General features: G+C 39.6%; 1 protein-coding gene across 33 annotated transcripts in view; it reads left to right on the top strand.

Annotated features, from left to right (window-relative positions):
- Positions 1–22880, top strand: part of KCNMA1 (potassium calcium-activated channel subfamily M alpha 1) — a 936156-nt gene that overhangs the window by 283592 nt on the left and 629684 nt on the right. The window contains exon 4 of one of the 33 annotated variants that reach the window (XM_056820104.1): positions 1–22880. This exon is cut by the window's left edge and continues 13659 nt beyond it. The exons of the other annotated variants lie outside the window; for them this stretch is intronic. The gene's annotated coding sequence lies outside the window, so the exon portion shown is untranslated. 33 annotated transcript variants of the gene reach the window in all.

The following is a 22880-nucleotide window of genomic DNA, read 5'->3' as shown; positions in this document are numbered from 1 at the left end:
AAATCAGTCCTCTGGAATGGAGAATGGAAAGATTCCTGCCTGCCAGTGAGATAGGCTGCTCCATCCATGCTGGTCACTTCTGGCATCTAAGGCTTGCAGCACAGCAAGCAAAGCACACTCATTCCTGGAGGGCTCCTGTAAGGAGCCCCCCAGGGTAGACTCAAGCTCTTTCTTTCCTCATTTCTTTTTAGTATTTCCTTTCCCCTCATGTATTTGATCTTCCTTCCATCTCACCCTCCATTCCTCCCTTCTACTCATCCTCTCTTTATTATCTGTTAAAGGAAACATAGTCAATGAAAAGCGTTCACCATTTTATGAGTTATTGGTCCTGTGAAGGAAATGGGACTGGTGAGGAGATGAACATGAAGCCTCCTATGGTGTCAGAGAAGGGACACTGATCTATAATAAGAATAATAATTGTCCACATCTACATATCATCTCAAAATTTTCTCACTTGGTTCTCATAATAGTCCCGGTGAAATATAGGTGCTTTTTAATCATCTGTTTTTATAGATGAGGCAAAGAGAGGTAAAATGGCTTGGGGTCACACTGCTAGTAAGTCTCCAGACACAAGACTTGAACTCAGGTCTTTCTGACTGCCAGTCCAAACCTTCTCTTTTACTATGCTTTGCTACCTGTGCAGATCTGGCTAAACCCAAAGGTTTTCATAGGAATAGTCCTGTTAGCTCTGGGCAAATAATGGCTGAGAAGGTCTGGATGACCAGAGGAGAGGGTCCCAGACCAGCCAACCAATAGTGTTTGCTTCACAGACACTTGATTGGAGCCAGATCAGGCTTTACATTCTATGAGCCTCACTCTCGATAGGCTGACTCATGGTGAGTTGAGCCAGGAAATTCTCACTCCATGAAGCCTCTGAGAGCTGGCATAGAGCCGGGGGTGGTTAGAAATTGGCATCAAATCTGTACATTGTAGATGGTATGTGTCACAGGAAATCCTTCACCACAGTGACCAATGAATTATGTGGAAAGGAGGAGAAATGAAATCTCTATCTTCCTCTTCACTAAACCTGGAGTAACAAAGATGGGCAGTGATGGGTTTGGGGGGATTACCGTGTAGTGAGCTGCATTTTCATTAGTTGTGCTAAATGTGATCCTGGAGAACCCGGACCATGTGTACAATGAAAGAAGGAGAAAAGTTGGAAACCATCAGAAGGCTAACCAGCACTTAGCACAGCAGTTCCTGGAACTTAATAAATGCTTGTTGACAGATTGACTAACGGACTGGTCTTTGGGGTGCTTGGATTTTGCTATGTAACTAAATTTATTTCCCCACCAAACATTTTCAGGGACACAAACAACTCATTAAGACTTCAAGATAACTATTTATTGCCCTGAATTGCACAAAACAAAATCAAAGAGGGCTCAAGAGACCTGAAGGTGATAAAGACTCCTCTTATATCATATTTGCCATGTAGTTTAGTAGGTAAAAGCATGGCATTTTTTTTGTTTTTATATGAGATCTGTGATTTTATTGACATAGAGCAGTAGTTCTCAAACTTTCCCTTTATAGCCTTAAAAATTATTGAGGACCTCTAAGTCACTTTTATTTTTGTAGGTTAAACTAGAAGAGTGGTGGTGAATGTTTAATGACCAGCTCTCTCCCCAAATTGAATATGTTCTGAAGTTTTTAGTCTTCATTTAGAACATTTTCCCCATAATTTTTTAAGCCTAGACAACAAACAAAATGATAAATTAAATCCTAATTTATAGACTTTGCCTATTTTGAGGTCTAAATGCTTACAATGAACATTTAACAACTGGCTCTCACAAGTCAGTTGGATCTGGCTCCAGCACACCACTTATATTTAACAAGAGATACCATAATAGAAATTAAAATGTTTAAGTATTACTATAAACATAGTTTTGACAAGAACCTTGTAAAAAGGTTCTTGGGAACCTCCAGGGGTCCTCAGACCCACAATTAGAGAAACATTGAGAGCTCCTGATAAGGAAATTCCTTTGCCTTTATAACTCTTAAGTTTTAGAGAGTTGTCTGGGTCTTTATATGGTAAAGGAACTTGCCTAGACTTACAGAAGCCAGGATGGACCAAAGATGAGATTTGAACTCAGGCCTTCCTGACTCTGAGGCCAGCTTTCTATCTATTTTACTGCCCTGACCCTCATAGAGCATGGCTCTAAGGATGCCAAAGTGTGGGCTTTCTTCCCTACATGGACCCCTCATTTTCATTCTATGGACACTGGATCCTTTAGTGAGAAGTAATAGGATTTGCAGTAGGCAAGAGCCTTAGAAACCATCTTCTTGAAACTCCATATTTTAGAAGTGAGGAGATTTGGGGTGAGGGAGCTGAAGAGACTAGATAATGATCATAGAGGAAGTAGGTAACAAATATGTGTTCCGAACCAAGGTCCTCTGTCTTGCCATCCTGTGTTTCTTCCTTTACACCAGTGTTGACTATTGTTCCCAAGAAAGAATGGGCAAGAGCTCAGTATGGCTCTTCCTCAGTACTAGTGAAGCAGGTGTGTGCCTTTTAGATGATGTGTTTGTGAGGTTATCCAATAATGCAATAAAACAATAACCTTTCATGTTGGGGGCGGGGAAAGAGCTTTGTTGATCTCAATCCCCACCTCATCCTGAAGGTGATTTTGCTTACATTTCAGTAGCTTCTAATGGCATTTAAAAATATCCAGATGAACCGAGATTTTCCATTGTAAGTTTCCAATTCAAGAAAGTTCTTTAGCTGCAAGACTCAAAAATAGAGAGATGATGATGACTCTGATGTCAACAATTATTGGAACCCAACTCACATGTGCTTGGAAAAATCACACTCGGGACCATAAGAAGGCTTATGTTACCAAGTTTAGTTTACTAAGTTTAGGAGGAGGCAGGCTGACTCGTGACTGGAGAACTGAAATGTCCAACCAAGTTTAGTGTACCAGAAAGTCCCATTTTTAGAGAATGGGTTGAACCAAAGCCATTCCATAAAAAAAAGCTTTTCTTGAAAAGTCAGGAATTCACAATTTACTCTAAATATTTTGTTGAAAGGGAACATTCTTCCTTTTCCATTTATTCAGGAGATAAGATACATAAAAACTTTTAAAAAAGGACTAAAGACCCCTAAGTGTCAAGCATATCAGCTCTTCCAGTTGGCCATTTTTGTAGTGGTCACTTGGATCCAAATGATGCCAAGATAGGATTTTATTGGGCCATCCAACAGGAGAACCAATGTACAATCCAGCAAGAATGTAGTACTCTATTGACATAACAGTTAATCCCAGTTTCTTTCCAAATGCATAAAGCATAGCCAGGCTTAGTTAAGAATCAAAGCATCTTAGAACTAGATGAAACTTTTTTGTTGTGGTCATTTTCAGTCATGTTTTATCCTTTGTGACACCATTGTGACCCCCAGAGATACTAGAGTGGTTTACTATTTCCTTCTCCAAGATGAGGCCTTAGAGATTATCTGGTAAAATCTGCCCATTTGCCTGATGAGAACACTGAGATTTGCAGTGGTAGCATAGCTTACTTTAGGTTTTGGGTTGTAACTGCAGAGATACATGCAGGGAATAGAATCTAGGTTTTCTGACTCTAATTCTGTCCTCTCCAATTCTGTCAACTTACAGTTGAAGAAACTGAGGCACCAGGAATAAAAGAAGCTGTCCCTGGCTTTCTGGAATTCCTTGCTTATTAAGAATTATATCTGACAATATGGCTGAAGATTATGAATTGTAAATTCTTTCACATTAAACAAGGAATGAACTTTAGTGTGTTTTTTTTATGTTAAAAGCTGGCCTTTTCCCATACACATTTCCATATTCTGCCTTTTTATTTTTCTTATTCAACTTTTAAGTGAAATTGAGCTTTCCCCCTTCCCAATGATTTCATGGGTACAGACCATGAAAATGTGGGGCTTGGCTGAGGAAGTAGAGGGGACACCATTAGGGAATAGGACCAAGGGAACCATTTCTTCGAATGGGAAATGTTGGAGAAAAAAGGGCCTCTATCCCACCACTTCCATCTCAATTAGTCTAAAAATAGCAAGAAATGGTAACAGGGAGATGAAAGTGTGGCATTTCAAAGAGTCTTGGCTGCAGCAGCCTCTCCTCCCTGGGAGGGCTGTCTGGAAAGGTTGCTGTCCAACTGTGAGCCTGAACATGGGTCTGGTTTCAGCTTCTCCTCTGAGGGACGAGACCCTGCGCACAGTAACACTTTCAGACCAATGCAAGGATAAGATAATGACTGCCTTGATTAGGTGATCCCATTGGGAGCCCGATATAACCCTCAGGATTTAGCATTGGGCTCTCTGCCCATGTGAATAACCCAGCAGTGGAAACATGGCCTCTGTGAAAAAACAGGCTGCTTTCACAATTGCTTTTCACCAACACACGGTATTCATTCTAAAATGGAATGTAAGGATTAAAAAAAAAAGGAAAGAAGCTTTGGCTTTTTTATTACAGATCTCTAGTTGTGGCATATGTTCTTGTAAGCTTCTGAGACGGTGCATTGAATGGAGCACTGGGCTGGGAGTTAGGGAGACCTGGGTTCAAATCCTGCCTCAGATACTTATTAGCTCTGTGACCTTGGGCAAGTCACTTAACCTTGCCTACCTTGGTCTCCTCATATGTGAAATGGGGATAATAATATCACCTGCATTTTCAGGATTATTGTTAGGATCAAATGAGAGAATAATTATAATTATAAACATTTGGCACATAATAAGCACTATATAAATGTTATTTATTATTATTATCTTTGTCAAGTATAGTACAGTAAGTGGTGCAGTGGATAAGAGTGCCAAAAGAATAAGACTGAGATAAAATTTGGTCTTGGACACTTAGTAGTTGTATGACCTTAGGCAAGTCACTTAACCCTATTGACCTCACTTTCCTCATCTGTCAAATGAGCTGGAGAAGGAAGTGGCAAATCACTCCTATATCTTTGCAAAGAAACTCTACATGGGGACAGGAGAGTCAGATACAACTGAAAACCAACTCAATAGAAATGCTTATTCCCTTCCCCTTCCCTTGAAGGCAGAGTCAGCAATTGAATTTATGCCCCTATTTTGGTAACAAGTAAACTTTTCTCTGGATGAAATTGCTTCCTTTTGATCTGAAGCTCTGTGAGGAAAGAAGTTGTCTTATTATTATTATTATTATTGTTATTATTATTATTAAATTTCATGCCCTCAGAACCTATTAGATTGGGTTTCATGGAATACAACCTAACAAACATTTGTGTTTTGCATAGGACTGGAAGGAAGGGTGCTCTATCCCCCTGTAGCTGTTACTGTTTCGTATCAAGTGATTGAAGACAGTAATTAGTATTTACCATGTATCAGGCATTTTACTAAGGGCCGGGGATACAAAAAGAGACAAAAGACAGTCCCTTTCCTCAAGGAACTTACACTCTACTGTGGGAGACAACAAACCAATGTACACCAATACAAGTGTACACAAACAAGAATTTACAGGATTAATAGGAAATATGAATAGAGGGAAGAGATAGAAGAACTGAGGGGTTGAGGAAGATCTTGAGTAAACATAAGATATTGACTGAAACTTGAAGGAAGCTTGGAAGACTGAGTGGAAGAGGGAGAACATCCTAGGCTTAGAAGAGGGCAAAATCTTTCACATTAAGCTCCTAGTGCCTTTTCTCCTTTTTTTTTGGGGGGGGAACTTGTGTGTACACACATACACACACACACATGCACACACACGAACAAATGCACACCTATGGGTATGCTATCTCCTCCAACAAGATTATAATAAACTCCTCCAGGGTAGGGACTGTTTGGACAATCCCCAGCACAGCAAGTGATTGATAAATATTCATTTCTTGATGGAAGAAACAGCAAAATGTTTTTTGTTTTAGCTCTATAACAAAGCAGGGCACACAAAAAGTCTTTGGGAAGTTGCTACATGACTAAAATTCCATGACAAGGAATGCCATGGGTGACTAGTGGGTTGTCTCAGGCAATTTGCCACTAGTAGAGTTCATCAGATGGAACCTTATGTTAGGCTAACTACTTACTTAACTGGAATGAGAGTGAATCTCCTGCAGAGTCATAGAATCAAATTCATTAAAGAGAAGAAAAAGGGTAATAAACATTTTATTAAACACCTACTATGTGCCAGGTGCTACATTAAGAACTTTATAATAATTATCTCATTTGATCCTCACAACAACCCTGGGAGGTAGATATTGTTATTATCCTCATTTTGTAGTTAAAGCAACTGAGGCAGTCAGAGATGAATTGACTTGCCCAGGGTCACACAGCTGTGTCTAAAGTCAAATTTGAACTCGAGTCTTCTTGACTCCAGGCCCACAGCTCTATGTGCTGTGGTACCACCTAGTTGCCTTAAAAGACATTTATTCTGATCCCCTCATTTTATAGAGGAGGACACTGATGAACTGCCCAAGAGTCACAGCTAAAGTAAAGCTGGATCTCAAGCATCTTGACTCCATGCTTAGTATATCCAAGTTCATGTGATTTAATCTATGTGATTCAGCCAGTGGAGAATTAATTTATAGGAGCAAGAGCTGGACTTTTGGCCTCATTTAGGGATCACAAGATGTAGAGGTCTCTTCCCTGCATCCTAACTCATGGTAACAATCCTAATATTGCTCCAGAATGGCATTGCAGTGCAGTGTAGTGGAAAAGTCTTCAGGTGACCTGGGCTTAATTCCTGGTACTAATATTTATTAATTGTGGGATCTTGGGAGAATTACAACTTGGCTGAGCCTCACTTTCCTCATCTGTAGAAAGGGAGAAGTAATACTTGTACTATCTACAGTTTTATGAGCATTATTATTAATGCTGAGAAAATTTCCTTGTCTTTGGAATCTAATGAAAATAGGACTGAATTTATTTGTATTTCTTCATCCATACTTTAAAAAAAGAACATATAAAAAAATAAGCCAAACAGAAACCTTCCAATAAAAGGAAGCAAATTTGTTGACCAATGAAAAACAAGTCCAACATGGATGTCCCCTGAGAGCATTTCCATAGAAGACTGTCCCCAAGGACTCTGTTCTATTTGAGGTTAAGGGTCATCTACATTTAGCAAACCCTATATGGAGAATATATGTATTCCACAAGGCATCTGCCAGAAGCCAAAAGATAAAAATTCCCTTCTCTGGGCTGAGATGGAAAGATACAGACAGAAGGAACAGAAATATATAAATAACTAGATTCTCTTTCATTTAAGATTCTTTTAGAAGCAGCCTCTGGTGCTAATTATTTCTGCTGCAGATTGCTGCTGCCGACCTGGAATCCCAATCATTCTGCCATAGGTGGCATAGTTTTTGAGATTTGAAGTGACATGGAAAAACCAGTTCCTCTGAAAGATAATTTTGTTTATATTAAACAGACACATTAAGCCATTTACAAGAGAGCTGTTTGTTCTCAGTGATCTAGAGAAAATCTGAATATCTAATCCAGAGCCCTTTAATAATTTTCAAAAGAAAAAACCCCAATTAATAATTGAGTGACTTGGAACTTCCCCAGGCTGCCCATCCTTGATCTCAAGGCACTTGGCCAGGACAAGTTATCACTCAATATATTAAGCATCAAAGAAGGCATGAAAACAGTTAAGATATGGTTTCTGTCCTTTGGCAGTTTACACTCTAGGAGGAGAGCTTATTCACATTTTGTTTGGCATTTCTCATTAAAGTGCACATCTGCTGAACACCAAAATTTATTCTTGTGCTTATCGTTAGTGCTGGGTATCATGTGATGGAGGAAGAACCAGAAAACTGCTCTCCTGTCATAGTTGATGGTCAAGGTAAATGCATTCTAAGTAGGTCTTGGCTCTTGGTGCTATCTGGGTATTCTGCACTTTGCAGACAATGTCAATGCCACGACTTCTGCCATTTTGTGGTAATTTATCTCTAAGTCTATCAGCTTTAATACTCCCTATAGCTGCAAGAGACTTTCTTGGATCTCTGAGATAGGGAAATAAATATATACCAATGACTATAATGCATGATAAAATGTGGGAAGCACATAAGAGTGCCATGGGCATGATGTTAATGACAATTCACTGGAGTGAGAGATCACTTCTAGTTTGTGGAATCAGGAAAAGTTATAGATTCATTTGAGCTGGGCCTTCAAGGATGGATAACATTTAGAGAGAGACAGAGAGACAGAAAGACAGACAGACAGACAGAAAGACAGAGGCAGAGAGAGACAGTAAGACAGAGAGAATGGGTAGAGGGGAAGCATTCCAGGTATAACATAGCCTATGTTAATGAGACTGTATGAGTTCAGATCCTTTGAGGGCTTTCTATGTCTTGGGCATCTTTTAAGTCATGGCCAGTAGGACTTTTCTTGGACTAAGCAATAGTAATAGTAGCATTTATATAACACTTCAAATTTTGCAGCACTTTACATTTGTTTGTCTGGGGTCACACAACTCTTAAATGTCTGAGGCAAGATTTGAACTCTTGATTTCCTAACTCCAAGTCCAAAATTATATCTACTGTGTCCCCTACTAGAAAAATGGGAAATTTTGAGAGAAAAGGGAGGAAGAGAGAGAGTAAGAATAAGGGACATAAGTGAGGCTAACAAAGACATGAATTATCATGGAAGTTCCTAACTCAATATCAATATATAGTCCATCATGATGACTTCTATAAGCTGATAGTGTAATCTTTAATAGTAACTCTAATGATTCAAGTGTATAAACCTTCCAGAAAAGAAAATAGCAGACTATTACCCAATGATCTCTCTCCTAATCTTACAAGGACCTTCCATATAGTTACCAGAGAAGAAAAGAAGAGTCAAGGATCTAAGGACATCTAGAGTCCTTGGATCACAGATTGAGAGCTGGAAAGGAACTTAGAATTCTTTGAATTTATTGACTACTAGAAAGAAGAGAAAGGAAGAGATTTCTGCTCTTCTGTCCAATTGGCATGGAAAGAAAGGGAGAGAAATAGAAGTTTTATCTTTTAAATTCTTCACACTGCTTCCATTCTGGCTAGGTCACAGGTTGCTTCTCTCTAGTAACTCATTCTGCTCTGTCTGAGGGTTAGCAGTAACAAGGAACTTTTGTATCACCAGCTCTTTGATCTTTGAAGGTCAATGGAAATGCCTTTTTTTTTCTAGTGGATTAGCCAGTATTGAATTAAGGAGGTCCTACTCCATGAACAAATTAAAAGCTCCCAATTTAATCCTGCCCAATAACGTGTGTTGGAGCCTATTTTCCTGAGGTTTATTATTCTGGCTAGAACTAAATGGAAGAAGGGAGAGTTTCTATGAACCCAGAGCAAGAATGAGACCTTGTGCTATTTTTAATAACAATATTGCCAAGGATGGCCAGATAGGCAGGCCTTTGATGCATCAACAAAAGGGCAGGGGTGCAAATGAATGGGACTGTACCAGGGGCAATAATAATTCTAATTTGGCTAGAGCAGTCCAAAAGTACTAAGGCTTTCTAGCTCCAGGTAGAAAGGTGGTTTGGAAGATTTTGTAGGGGGTGCAATGTAAGTTTTAAGAACTTGGATTTTATTCAGTGTGCAGTAGGTAGTCTTCTACCTTAATTTTGAATATAGTTCAGCAAATATTAAGTGTTAGATGTGTAAGGGACCATTCTTAGCTTGAGATAAAATAGTGGGTAAACTTTTCAATGTTTAATTATTGGCTGTTTAAAAAAATGCAAGCTGACTGCTCTTTTAAGTTTAATCGGTGTCATTAACATTTTCTCCAGTACTTTTTAAAGTTCATACAATCAACAAAACAATAAAGCAAGCTCTGGTCTGTTATATTTCTGACTCCTGAAAAGTTACCGTTTGGCTCAGATTGGTTTGAACTGGCTCCAGCCCACTTTGACAAAAAGTGAAATAGTCCCTATCCTCGAGGAGTTTACACTATTCTAAAGAGATATAATATGAACTCAGAAAAGTAAAAGCAAAGCTATTTCAAGAGGAAAAAGAATGAACCAACCAGATAATACAGGAGAAGAGCTAAGATGGTACAGTGGATATAGTGAAAAACTTGGAATTAAGAGTAACTGAGTTTGAATACTGCCTCACATACTAACTGTGTGACCCTGGGCAGGTTATTTAACTGGTCTCAGTCTCAGTTTTCTAATCTATAAAATGGGGATAACAATGGAACTTACTTTACAAAGTTGTTGTCAGGATCAAATGAGATAATGCATGTTTTGTAAATGTAATGTGTTTCGAAAAACATTAAAATGCCACATACATGCTATTTTGTGGAGATATAACATGCACAGATAATATCCAAGGCAATTTCAGTAAGAAAGTGACCTAACTAGATGAATCAGAGAAGGTTTCTTGAAGAAAGTGCTATCTGAGATGGGCCTTGAAAGAATGTAAGGATTCTGAAGGAAAGAGGAAGGAGAACAGCACAGACATGAGCTAGCCACAAAATTTGTGCAAATTTGTGCATGTGGCATGTGGCATGTCAGGTTTAAAGAACAGCTAGTTATTGGGTCTCTTTGGCTGAAATATATGGAATGAAAAAAGGAGTAATGTCAACTATGTCTGGAAATCTAGATGTGAGGGAGTCAGATTATGTTGGTATTTAAACTACCTTAGAAGTTGTCATTTTTCCTAGAGGCACTAGGGAGCCACTGAAAGGAGTAGCATAGTCAGACCCATGCCTAAAGAAAATTATTTTGCCATCTGTGTGAAGGATTAAATGCAAAGGGAAAGACTGAAGAAAGGAAGACATATTAGGAGACTATTAGAATAGTTTAGGCTAGGCATGGCCTTATCTAAGGAATGGCAATGTAGAGGATGTGGAGAACCAGACTGATTTGAGAGATATTTTGGAAGTAGAATCAATGAGTGATCAAATATGATTGGGCAGAGAAGGAAGGATCAATGGTAGCACTTTTAACTTGGTTGAGACTGAGAGGTTGGCAGTACATTGAAAGTTCAGAAGAGAGACAAGTTTAGAGAGAAGGATAGTCAGTTCCTTTTTGGATGAACTGAGTTTGAGATGTCAATGGGACATCATGGTGGAGAAATCCAGTAGTCATTTGATGACATGGAACTTAATTGACTGATAATATAGATTCGGGGATCATCTCGGTAGTTGTTTTTGTTTGTCCTTTATTTTTGAAGAGGACCAATGACAACATGGGGTGATGTTTTGACTTGTTCATAAATTGGATTTAAGTGAATGGTAGTTAGTATGGAGAGAGAGAAAGAAAAGAAGAGGACATAGATCAAGAGCCAAATGGGGTTCCTACACTTAGAGGACCAGAAGGGGACAACAAAAGAAACTAAAAAAGTCACTTAAACTCCCAGTCTCAGTTTTCTATTCTGTAAAATGGAGTGATAGTTACTTTTCCTCCCAGAGTTATTGTAAATGCAGTTTGTCTTTGACCATGCCCACAGGATCCAGAGAGATTTAGGAGCAAGGATTGACTTGCCAGACAAAGACAACACAGATTCTCAAGTTTTGCCTTTGATTCTGGCTGGTGGGAAGAATAAGGAAGAGAGAAGCCATTAAATGCTGCTGCATTCTCAAGTTCTCAAGTTTTTCTTCCTTCTTTTCTGAGCATGACCAAAGACTGGTTATAGGAAGATCAAATGAGATAATTTTTGTGAAGGCATTTTGTCATCATCACAATTTTTGTAAATATGATTTATTATTATTCTATGGTCAAATAAAATAGATTTGACATTTTCTTGTTTGTAATACCCTTTCACTGATCTCTGATCCACCAGATCTAACACTGATCTATTTCTTTCTGCTTCCCAACCTCCTCCCCACTCCCCTTCCTCAGCTTCTCCTTGGCTCCTCCAAAAACTTTCACTGGGGGCAAATATATATCATCTTTGGCTACTTCCTTGTTTAGGAGCCCTCTTCCTCAGGCCCCAATATTCCTTCCTGTTGTCTTTGCTCCTGCTTTATCTCCTCAGTTATTCACACTCAGGTCTTAATGGTTAGGCTCACCAAGACAAATGCATTTCAGTTCAAAATGAAAGCAGTTTGTTCACTGACTTGAATTTCAAAGCCTAGGAGATTTGGGGGTTGGGGAGGGGGAGAGCTCTTGACTTTATCTAGGGAGTCATAAAAGTTTTCTCAGGCTTTATAGCCTCCATCAAGATGAAAATGCTATCCCAAGGTTTAAAATATGGATGATAAATAATAAGGAAAACTCCAGCTTTGACAGAGGAAAGTTTTCTTTGCTGATTTTATATCTTGAAGTATTGTGCCAGCAGGAAGCTGTACATTTCATTTTGATGCAGGAGGCAGCCTCTTCCAGGAGTTTATGCAAACAGGGGGCTGGGTGAGGTATTTCATGAAATTGGTAGAGCAAAGACAGAGCCTGACAAATCACATCCTGGGGCTATATCTCAGTCCCTCACTCTTTCTCCATCCTTCAATTTCCTGCTCTACCCCTCCCCTGCCCCATTCAATTTTCACTGGAATAGAAATCCCCATTAAATTAGAGACCTAGGGTTGTTATGGGGACCTGGGGTTGTGATTTACAAGGCCAGAGAAAAGACTGGAACTGGCTTGATTTACTGGACCATCTTTCATGCCCAAGGTACCCCAGAGCTCTTTGTCATGATTGAATTTGCTATTTGCCTTTTCTAATCATTCACACGCAATTGGAAATATTTCTGTCTGCTTTTCTTGATGTTGCCCAGGAGGACTGCATCTCCTTTCCTTCTTTAGGAACTGAGAGTCTCTGGGATCCAAAATTCTGCCTTAGGAAGCCTTCAAAAACCATCATGAGAGGAGTCTGGAGATGAATATTCTTTTTGAATGATGGATAGCAATTTCCCATTTCAATGACCAGGTTAAGAATCACAATTGGGATGGAATAATAGTGAGTCATGTTGATTTGGCACTTTTCTCTGACTTTGTAACCTTGTTATGCATTTCTCACTGACCCTGCTTTCAGTTACAGCCTCTGGAAGCCACTTTCAAAGGAACAATTTTCATGGAGATGGGACCTGACAATTGCCACTGTAGGTCCTGGGACTCCCACCTTCTCAGCAGCCACCAGTAGTGAAGATAAAAGATAGTTCTTAGTAGCAAAGACCTTGACACAGTCAAATGGTTCAACATCAGAAATAGATGTTGGAATGAAACTAAAGAAGATGTCTTACCATCCGCTTTGCTGCTTGCTATTCCTTAAGGACCACTGGGACTTGCCATCTGATTTGTAGCTGAACCTTCCTATACATGTTGCTTTCCACAAGTAGAATGTGAGTTCCTTGAGAACAAAGATTGTCATGCTTTTCCTTTGTATCCCCATTGCTTAACACATAAATCAGGAAGGACTGGACTCATGATTTTATTATTATAAGGAACTCTGAGATGAAGAAACTCTTTCTATCAACGTCGATCAGTTATTATTTTTAATTTTTTTTTCGTTTTTTAAGTTCTTATTTCTAAGGCAGAAGAACACTTAAGGGCTAGATAATGGGGGTCAAGTGACTTACCAGAATCACACATCTAGGAAGTGGCTGGTGTCCAATTTGAACCCAGGATCTCCTGACTCCAGGCTGGGCTCTCTATTCATTGAGTCTAGCTGCCCCCACCTTCTTTATAATTTATAGTCTCAAGAATTAAAAGACTTACTCAGGATCAAACAACCAACAGTATGTGTTGAAAATGGGGCTTGAACCAAGGTCTTACCAGCACTGTGGCCAACTCTCTAACAACTATGGGCTTCATGCACATGCACACCCAACTTCTTGATTCATGCTCCCCCACCCCCATTCATTTACCAATGAGGAAACTGAGGTTCATATGCCTAGGTTCACCTTGTTAGAAAGTATACTCAAGTCTTTCAGTTCCAGACCTGGTTCATGTTCCAACTAGACTCATTGTCTTCATCTATAGCTTATGTATAGGATTAGAATTCTTCAGAGTTTTTAAAGAGGATTTCCCTGGTGTAATTCAAGAGGGACCAGCACCTGCCCCTCAAGTTGCCAAAGGCAAATCCTCCCTTACCTCCCTTTCTGCACCTGCTTGGCCACCTGGATCCCTGTGGTCATTTTCCAACGGGTAGTTACTCAAGGTTTACTAGCTTATTTAATTAGGACTTTTCACCCCTAGAGATGGCCAATCCAGAAATGTTAAATGCCCCCATTAGGGCCTCTTAGTTTCTTCTATCTCTTTTCCTCTTCTACTGAACTCCAGACTCAGAATGTTTCTCTCTTTCCAGGTAAATTTACCTATTCTTTGTTCAACAAGGAAATCTGATCAGCCTCAAATCCTTTTATTTTTCTTCCCATCCTATCTACCCTCAATATGTGCGTGGGAAACTTGCAGTAGATCTGCACAGTCAAATAAAACAAAACTCCCACATTGGTCACATCCAAAAAATTTGTAGCTTTTATATATTTAGTCCGTCACCTCATTCAGGAGGTAGGTATCAAATTCCATCAGTGGTCCTATGGAATCATGGCTGGTTATCTGTTGTTGATCAGGTCTCTGTGGAATGTTCCCTTATACAGTATTGGTGTTGGATCCAATGTAATACAGAAAGAGAACTGACTTTGGAGCTAGATCACCAGCATATTCCAGGGCCTCAAGAGTCTGCCATGGGAAAAAAATCAGTTTAGGACCTGGGAATGTCTAGCCTAGAGAAAAAAACAATTATAAGAGATGGAATGGATGGATGGAAAAGGGATTAGACTTGTTCTTCCTGGCTTTGGAAAGCAAGGAATAAGTCATAGGAAGCTCTAGAAAGGTAGTTTTTGGCCAATGTCAGGAATAATTTTCCCAATATGGAATGGCCTCCCTCAGGCGTGCTTTAGCAGAGATCTTCATAGGGCTGAAGCACCTCTTGTTGGGCATGATGCAGAAGGAATTCTTAGTGATGTACAACTTGTTCTAGGAGACCTCTAAGGGCAAGTCCAACTCTGAAATGCTACTGATTCTAGTTTTGACTCCATTACTCACTCTCTGAGTGACTTCTCTAGGTCTCAGGATCCTCATATGGGGGTTGGAGTAGGTGGTTAAAGTTTCCAGCTCAGAAATTCTGTGATTCTGTGGTAATGACAATATATTCCTTTATCAGATAACACTGGTATTTAAAAAGGACCTTCATATCTTAACTCTTCCCAAAGTGGCCAATGTACAAATATCACTGTCTTAAGAAGTCTGGAAGGGAGATTTGTTTAGACAGAGGGACCTTTGAAATCACTCCACCAACTAGCTTCTATTTAATAGTAAGGCTAGTCCTGCTTTGGAATACCTGGGATTTAAAAAAAAAACTCTTACCTTCTACCTTAGAATTAATACTATGTATTGAAATTGATTCCAAGACAAAGAGCAGTAAGGGCTAAGCAATGGAGGTTGTGACTTGGCCAGAGTCACATAGCCAGTAAAAGTCTGAGGCCAGGGTTGAGACTTTTAAGAGAGTGGCAGAGGGAGGTTGGAGGTATAGTTGTCTACCATTAATCTTCTAACTGCAGAGATCTCCCCAGCTTGCTAGGATAGGTTCTCATGCTGTCTAGGCAATAGTTTGCAGAACTATTTTTAGCAAACTATTATGGATTTATTATATAGGTTGGCCCTTATTAGCAATAAGTGAAGGGACTCAAGCTGAGAAATAACCCCAGGCCATTCTCTCTGAATGAGTCCATACTCACACCTCATGCTGGTATTGAGAATGGGCAATGGTGGCTAGATTCCTTTGAATTTCAGGTATGCCAGTAGTTTAATTAAAATATTCCATCTGTTAGAAATGGACTCTGTAAAACTATCTTTTGCTTTCCTTTTGCCCATCCAAGAAATTCCTGTTTCCATGTATTGCCTTCTTATCCTTCAGGGGTTTATGAGAAAATAACATGGGTCTCATCACTGTTGGACACTATTAGAGCAGCTAGGTGGCACAGTGGATAGAGTGCCAGGTGTGGAGTCAAGAAGTCTGTTTCCTGACTTCAAATATAGTCTCAGGCACTTATTCGTTGTATGCTCTGGGCAAGTCACTTAACTGTGTTTGCCTTAATTCTTTCATCTGTAAAATGAGCTGGAGAAGGAAATAACACACTACTTAGGTATGGAAAAAACCCCAAATGGTCACAAAGAGTCAGACACTCCTGAAATAATTGAAAAACAACCAACATGATTGTTGTACTTAGTCCCATTTTATGCCTTCCACCATGCCTACCCTACCTTGGGCATGGCCTTTCTCCATGTCCTTTGCTTATCCTACCTCTCTTTCAAGGATCAAATCTTTCATGAGACCTATTCCAGTGCACTAAAACCTTCTGATTCTTTGATTAACTTTTAGCACTTGCTGCCTTTGGCCTTTCATTTTGGCAACTGAGTAAAAAAAGAACAGTTGAAATATGGAGCGCCTGTGCATATATTTGATCTCCCTTAGACTGAAAACTTCTGGAGGTCAAAGGCCTTGTCTAAAATCTCTTTTGCCTCAGTAACTAATGTTGTAAAAGATTTAGAGTATTATTATGAATTGAGTGGAAGAGTGGATTTTGAATGGAAATATTGTTTTAATTGATTTCATTGACTGCCTGTTTATGCTTAATTTTTGCTATGCTACATGATTCTGAGTTGACATTCACCCATTCCTGATGAGGAAAAGGTCTGTAGTTAAGAATTTAGTTCAGATTAGAACTTCAAGGTTAAGTATAATATATTTGGAAATCTGGGTGGGAGATCAGCCCTCAGGAATAATATGGAGTCTTGGCTTAGGGATTCCTGACATTTTTTGATCATCATCATCATCATCATTCTCATCATCATCACCTATAATTATATAGTTTTTGAGGGTTTACAAAGTAAAATCCTTCACAAAACCCTACAAGACAGCTAATAAAAGTATTTTCATCATCATTTTACAGATGAAGAAATAGAAAACTAGAAGTAAGGTCATCCAGCTATTGAATGCTAGAGCTAGAACTTGAATCCAGATGTCTAGTCTCCAAGTCATGCTGTCATTTATTAAATGAATGAATCTAAATTCTGGGGGACTTCACAGCCAGCCAGCTTCATAATATTAGAAGAGTAAGATATCTTAAGTCAGTCTTCTAAGTTTATAGCCCAGATAGGGCTTATCTAAGGTCTCAGTAAGTTAGTAGCAGGCAGATTAGAACCTGGGTCTCTTGAAGACTCTAGCCTAGAGTGTCTTCTCAACCATATTGTTTCTCCAATGATATTTTCTCCAGAGGACTGAGTTCTGGGGGGGGAAGACCAGACACTAGGATGAAAGGTAGGATTACATAGCTATTTTTGAAAAACGAGTTGTAATTAGAGTTGATCTGGAGGAAATAAGGAAGGCAGCTGGGTAGATAGAGTGCTGGACCTACAGTCAGGAATACCTGATTGCAAAACAGTCTTCAGACTTTGGACAAGTCCCTTAAGTTATATTTGCCTTAATCTACTTGAGAAGGAAATGGCAAACTACCCCAGTATCTCTTCCAAGGAAATTTCCATTGGGATCCACAGGATCAGAAAGAGTTAGACTGAACAACAACAAAAACGGAGGAAATTATATGTAATAGAAAGAAGACTGACTGTGAAGTCCAACGTTTCAATAAATGTAGGTTTCAGAACCTGGCTTTGCCATTTTTCTGACAATGTGACCTTGGACAATTCACTCAATGTCTAAAGACTGCAGTTTTCTTTCTCTGTTAACAAATGATGGACTAGATTTCTCAAAATCCCTTGTGAGATTTATGGCCTGTGATTCTTTGGGAAGAGAAATCTTGAACCTTGACTCATCTTTTCTGTTAACCACTTACCTCTGCACATAGGAAGGGCTGACCTGTGCCTGACTTTAGGATGCCAATTCCTAGATTTTGTGCCTGCCTATCCTCCATGTCTGTTGGACTGTGGACCTGTCTGGATTGTGCCATTTTAGAAGGTATCTTTGGGATTGTCCAGAAAAGGTGCATTGCCATTGCTTTCATATCCCACAGTCATCATGGAAGCTTTTTTGTAAGTTTCCATCAGTTCAGGGACAATACTTCTCCACTGGAGTTGATCAGCTGTTCAATGATCAAGGCACCAAGCAAAAAAGTCTGGAGAGAGGATGACTGGTTTCCATGGCAACTGCTGCTTGTCTGAGCACAACACACATACACAGGCACACACACACACACACACACACACTCACTCCCCCCCTTTAAGTATGTAGGGGGTTTATTTATTATTGGTGAGATCCAGGGATGGTGTTGAGAGCCTCCCTGTGAGGATATGCTGGAGTAGTCTCCACCCCTGTGCTGAGGTCATATTTTGAGCTCAGCAATAGGCAAACAGACAGCCTGATTGCCCTAGGCACTAGGTTTTCTCTATGGATAAATGCTGTCCTGTCTGCCTCACATTCACGTGTTGTGTTGTTCTCTAGATATTCCTTTAGGGCCCTTGATTACTGGTGGGGGGAGTCAGTTACATGATCCCCTTCCCACTGAGGAGGGGAAATAGAAAGCTTGTGACAAGGTCATATGGTGAGTCAGCCTCCCCTTCCCAAGTCCCTCTGGTGACGCATGCTCCTTTCTGAGCCATGGGATTTTTGGTCCTCTCCAGGGAAGACAAAGAGCTGATCATTGCCACCAAAAAAGTCCCTTCCTACCATCTTGTTCTTAAGCATCTTTTTGGAATGAGCAACACTGCCCCTGGAAAATGACTCTAGTGATTCCTTCATTTGACAGGCAGAACGATGACTTGGGGAAGCAGGAGGCTCCCTCTGGAGGGAGGGAGCAAGCTTTAATCAGATTTATCTGACTAGAGTATGATTTATAGCCTTCCCTCTTTGGACAGTCCCAAGGCATCTCTTCTTAGACCAAGTGCATCCTTTGGAGCCTTGTATCAACAGCATGAAAAATAAATGCTGAGGAAATGCTTTGCAAGGTGTTTGCCCATGATGGGTGAGTCCTGTGTTTAATTTAGCTCAAGCCTAACCTGTTCTTTCCTGCTAAGGCTCATGAATAGCAGGGCACTGTAAGCCTGGGTGGTACATTTCTCTTCTACTTCTTTGTCTTATTGTACACAGCCCTTAGGGGAAGGGCCTGGTAAAAACCTATGCTTTGCACTTAACACGATGGAGAAAGCTTCCTTCTTTGACATTTCTTCTAAAATGACAGAGCACAGAATCCTTGCCTAAATCACTTTGGTGTTTAGAGATTTTGTTGTGAAGCATCCAGGCAATGTTGGTATATTTATTAATGTTAAATTCCTCCACAGCGAAGAGAATAATTCAAAAGTGGAAAGAAACCTTAGAGACACTAATATGTGAATGGAATTTAAAATCATCCAGTCAACAAATATTTATTGCTTTTGAAGAAATAGATTGTATAGAATTGGACAAGGCTAACATACATGAGACAGCAATGAAGGCAGCAGACATAATACATTATATATATGTATATATGTATACATATAATATGCCAGATACCCTAAGCACTGTAGGACTTGTACTTCACAAGTATAATATGGGGGAGATGTGGCCAGATAGAGATTTTTCTGAAAGATCTAGGGATTTTGGTGGCTTGCAAGATCATTATTTGTCAGTGGTGTGATGAAACAGCTAACAGTGATTCTGAATTTAAGATACCGTATGGCGCACTGTCTGGAGGTGGAATGGAATATACATGGTGTGATTATCCCACACCATATAACTGTCCACCAAACCTCCTATTTATATTGTTGGGGTTGTGTGAAGATATATAAATATCACCCAGTGGGACAATATGACTCATTGTGATACGTTGCATCGAGGACATAGCTTTCAGAACTGGGAAGGTGATAATGCTGGTTCGACCACATTTCAAGAATTGTATTTAGACTTAGAAACTATAGTACCAGAAGGACATTGAAAGGTTGGAGAATGACCAGAGGGGGGAGTATATGGCCAAGGGCCATGAGCTCAAGCCATTTGTTGTTCACCCTTTGTTTTTAGAGAGGACCAGCGATAGCCCAGCATGATTTCCTGACTTGGCCATGAATGGGATTTGTGAGGCAGTGTTGCACAGTCATCAGTCTTACTCTCTCTTCCAGAGTTATGGAAGCCCAGCGGCAAAATAAAAGTCAGGATGGCTGGTGATGGGTCAGGATGCAGTGGATAACCTTGGTGTCTTAGATGTCTGACCAAGTGTTAAGACATTTAAGGATTGATGGAAGGAATGGGACCTGCCTAACATAGCATTTATTAAAATGTTTACTATGTTCCAAGTACTTTACAAATATTTTATCATTTGATTTTCCTAACAACCCTGTAAGGTAGATGCTATTATTATCCCCATTTTATTGTTGAACAAACTGAGGTGAGCAGAGGTTAAGTGACTTGCTCAGGGTCACACAGCTAATGAGCATCTGAAGCTGTATTTGAACTGACTCCTCACTTTGCCACCTAGCTGTTTCCAGAAGCTAAAGTGGGATACAGACTGAAAGCCTTTCACTTGGACCTAGTCTTTTTTTTTACCCTTACTTTTTTGTCTTAATAATTACTCTAAGACAGAAAGACAAGGACTAGGCAAATAGGGGTTAAGTGACTTGCCCAGGGTCATACATCTAGTAAGTGCTTGAGATCAGATTTGAACCCAAATCTTTCTGAATCCAGGCCTAGAGCTCTATTCACTGTGCCACCTAGCTTCCCCTGGACCTATTCTTGAAGTAATTCTCCTGTCAGGATATTTTGACTTTTAGCTTGGGCATTCCAAGAAGAATGGTGAAGGGAAAAGAAGGTACTTCTAAGGTCTCCATTTTTCCTCTTTTTGTGTTAATCATGAGGGGACAGCTATGTGATTCAGTGAATTGAAAAAGCCAGGTCTAGAGGCCAAAAACCCTGAGTTCAAATTTGGCCTGAGACATTTCCTAGCAGTGTGATCTTGGACAAGTCACTTAATCTTCATTGCCTACCACTTACTACTCTTCTGCGTTGGGACCAATACACAGTATTGATTCCAAGATGGGAGGTAAGGGTTGTTGTTGTTGTTTTTAAATATCATCATGGCTCAGCCCTTTGTTATATACACACATAATGCCTCGTTGCCTTCAGCAGCTTACTATAAAATTCTCTATCCTCTCCTACTCTCCATTTCCCAATGTATGATCAAAACTTAGAGAAACAACCTCCCAGAAAAAGCCACTCAGGTAAGCAGGTTCCGCCACAGTGCTCTCACCTTGCTCTCTTGCTCCTTCCTTTGTCCATACAGTGAGCTCTCTAGAAGAAGGACCCACTTAAGATCACCTGCCCAAAGGCAAGACCAATTCTGCTTTTATCAGCAAGCTAAGAGGGAGAGAGAAACTAATGCCCTCATCAGGGTTCCTGGCAATAGATGCTGCCTTCTTGCCACAAAGATGAATTGCCCTGCTTTGATGAATGTATTAGAATTCTAGTTGGAAGGACTTGCCAGAGCTAGCCTTAGAGAACTTGGGATTGCATTCATGATCCAATAAAGCACTGGATGAAAATGTTGAGATGTTGGTGGTTTAGCCACCTGAATAGGGCAAATTGGGGAGCAGTGAGTCATCAGTGAGATATATAGATGAAGAAGAGAAGGGAAATTGTTAAAATAGAAGCCATACATTTCAGGAATGTCATCCCTAGCAACTGTGGAGACTGGGTGGGAAAAGTCCTTGGGAAGAAGCATTCCTTTCATCCATTATGTTCATATAACTATTCTGCTGGTCATTCTACACTTCAAAATTCTCTATTAGTGCGTTATTGTCATTACTGACTTATATGCCATTAAAAATGATGATGGGATAATGTGTGTTTAAATACTTGCTTTTTATTTATATAGTCTTGAATTTTTTTTCCTTATGAACTTGGGGCCCCAAGTAGAAAAAAGGGGCTCCTCACTTTAATTTTTTATATCCTGAACTTTATCTTTATTATATATTCATAATTAGAATTAAGCTTAAAAAACTACCTCTTACTGTGCTAGAGGAAACTTCTTTTATCCAGAGAATATCAAAGGAAATGACATGCCCATGTTTGCTCAACAGTAACTTCTGACTGGACAATTACTGAGAGTGTCCATCATCAATATTCCATCTTGGTGTTTGTGATTAACAATGAAAACAAATGTAAATGGAGGGGAAGGATGATGAGGCTTTTAAATTTCAATCTAAAGACCAGGGAGGACAGCTGTCATTTGTAATATTGCATAAATTCTACCAATAGTCACAATTAATATTACCTTGAATCTCATAGGAGACTTTCTGCAGTCATACCCTGTAGATTATTCCATTTATAATGATAACAGCTCCTTACATTTGGAGGATGAGCTATATATACACCCCTAAGACTTTCCCATATACATTATCTCATTTGATTCTAATAGCAAAATTTATAAAGTATGAAGGGCATTATAATTCCCCTTTATCAGATGAAGAAACTGAGCCTAAGAGGTTTAACTAGTTTGCCTAAAGAGTTTGGGGGAGAAGAGAGAGGGAACCATTGTGGAATGATGAGAAAAGTGATTGATTTGAGAGAATGTGGAGTTGAGTTTCAGTTCTGCTCACTTACTGTGTGACCATGGTCCGGTTATATGAGAACTATGTGCCTCAGTTTCCTGAGGTTAAATATTCAAAGCAGCATTTTTGTGTGTGATAAAAACACAATAAATCTGGAAACAATGAATGTTCATGAATGAGGAATTGTTAAATATATTTTGGTATATAGATATCATGGAATATATTCTGCATTAAGACACAAATTGTGAACTATTCAGAGAATTCCTTACACTAATGGAGCCTTACATGAACTGATTCAGTCAAATAAGTGAAACCAGGAGAAAAATATCACAGGGAATACAACAATATAAAGGAAAAAACACTCAAATCTCAACTCAGAGATTGTAATGACCAGCCTTTCTTGTGAAGGACAAATGATATAATGCAGTGATGCCTAGTTCAAGTAGTAAAACAGGACACTAATCTGCCCATAGAGATCCTTATGGGCTGCATGGCAGTTATAAAATGTAATATT

This window comes from Monodelphis domestica, chromosome 1 (genome assembly GCF_027887165.1).
Source record: "Monodelphis domestica isolate mMonDom1 chromosome 1, mMonDom1.pri, whole genome shotgun sequence".
Classification (NCBI taxonomy): domain Eukaryota; kingdom Metazoa; phylum Chordata; class Mammalia; order Didelphimorphia; family Didelphidae; genus Monodelphis; species Monodelphis domestica.
The sequence above is the reverse complement of the archived record's forward strand: the minus strand, read 5'-3'. Positions and strand labels throughout refer to the sequence as shown.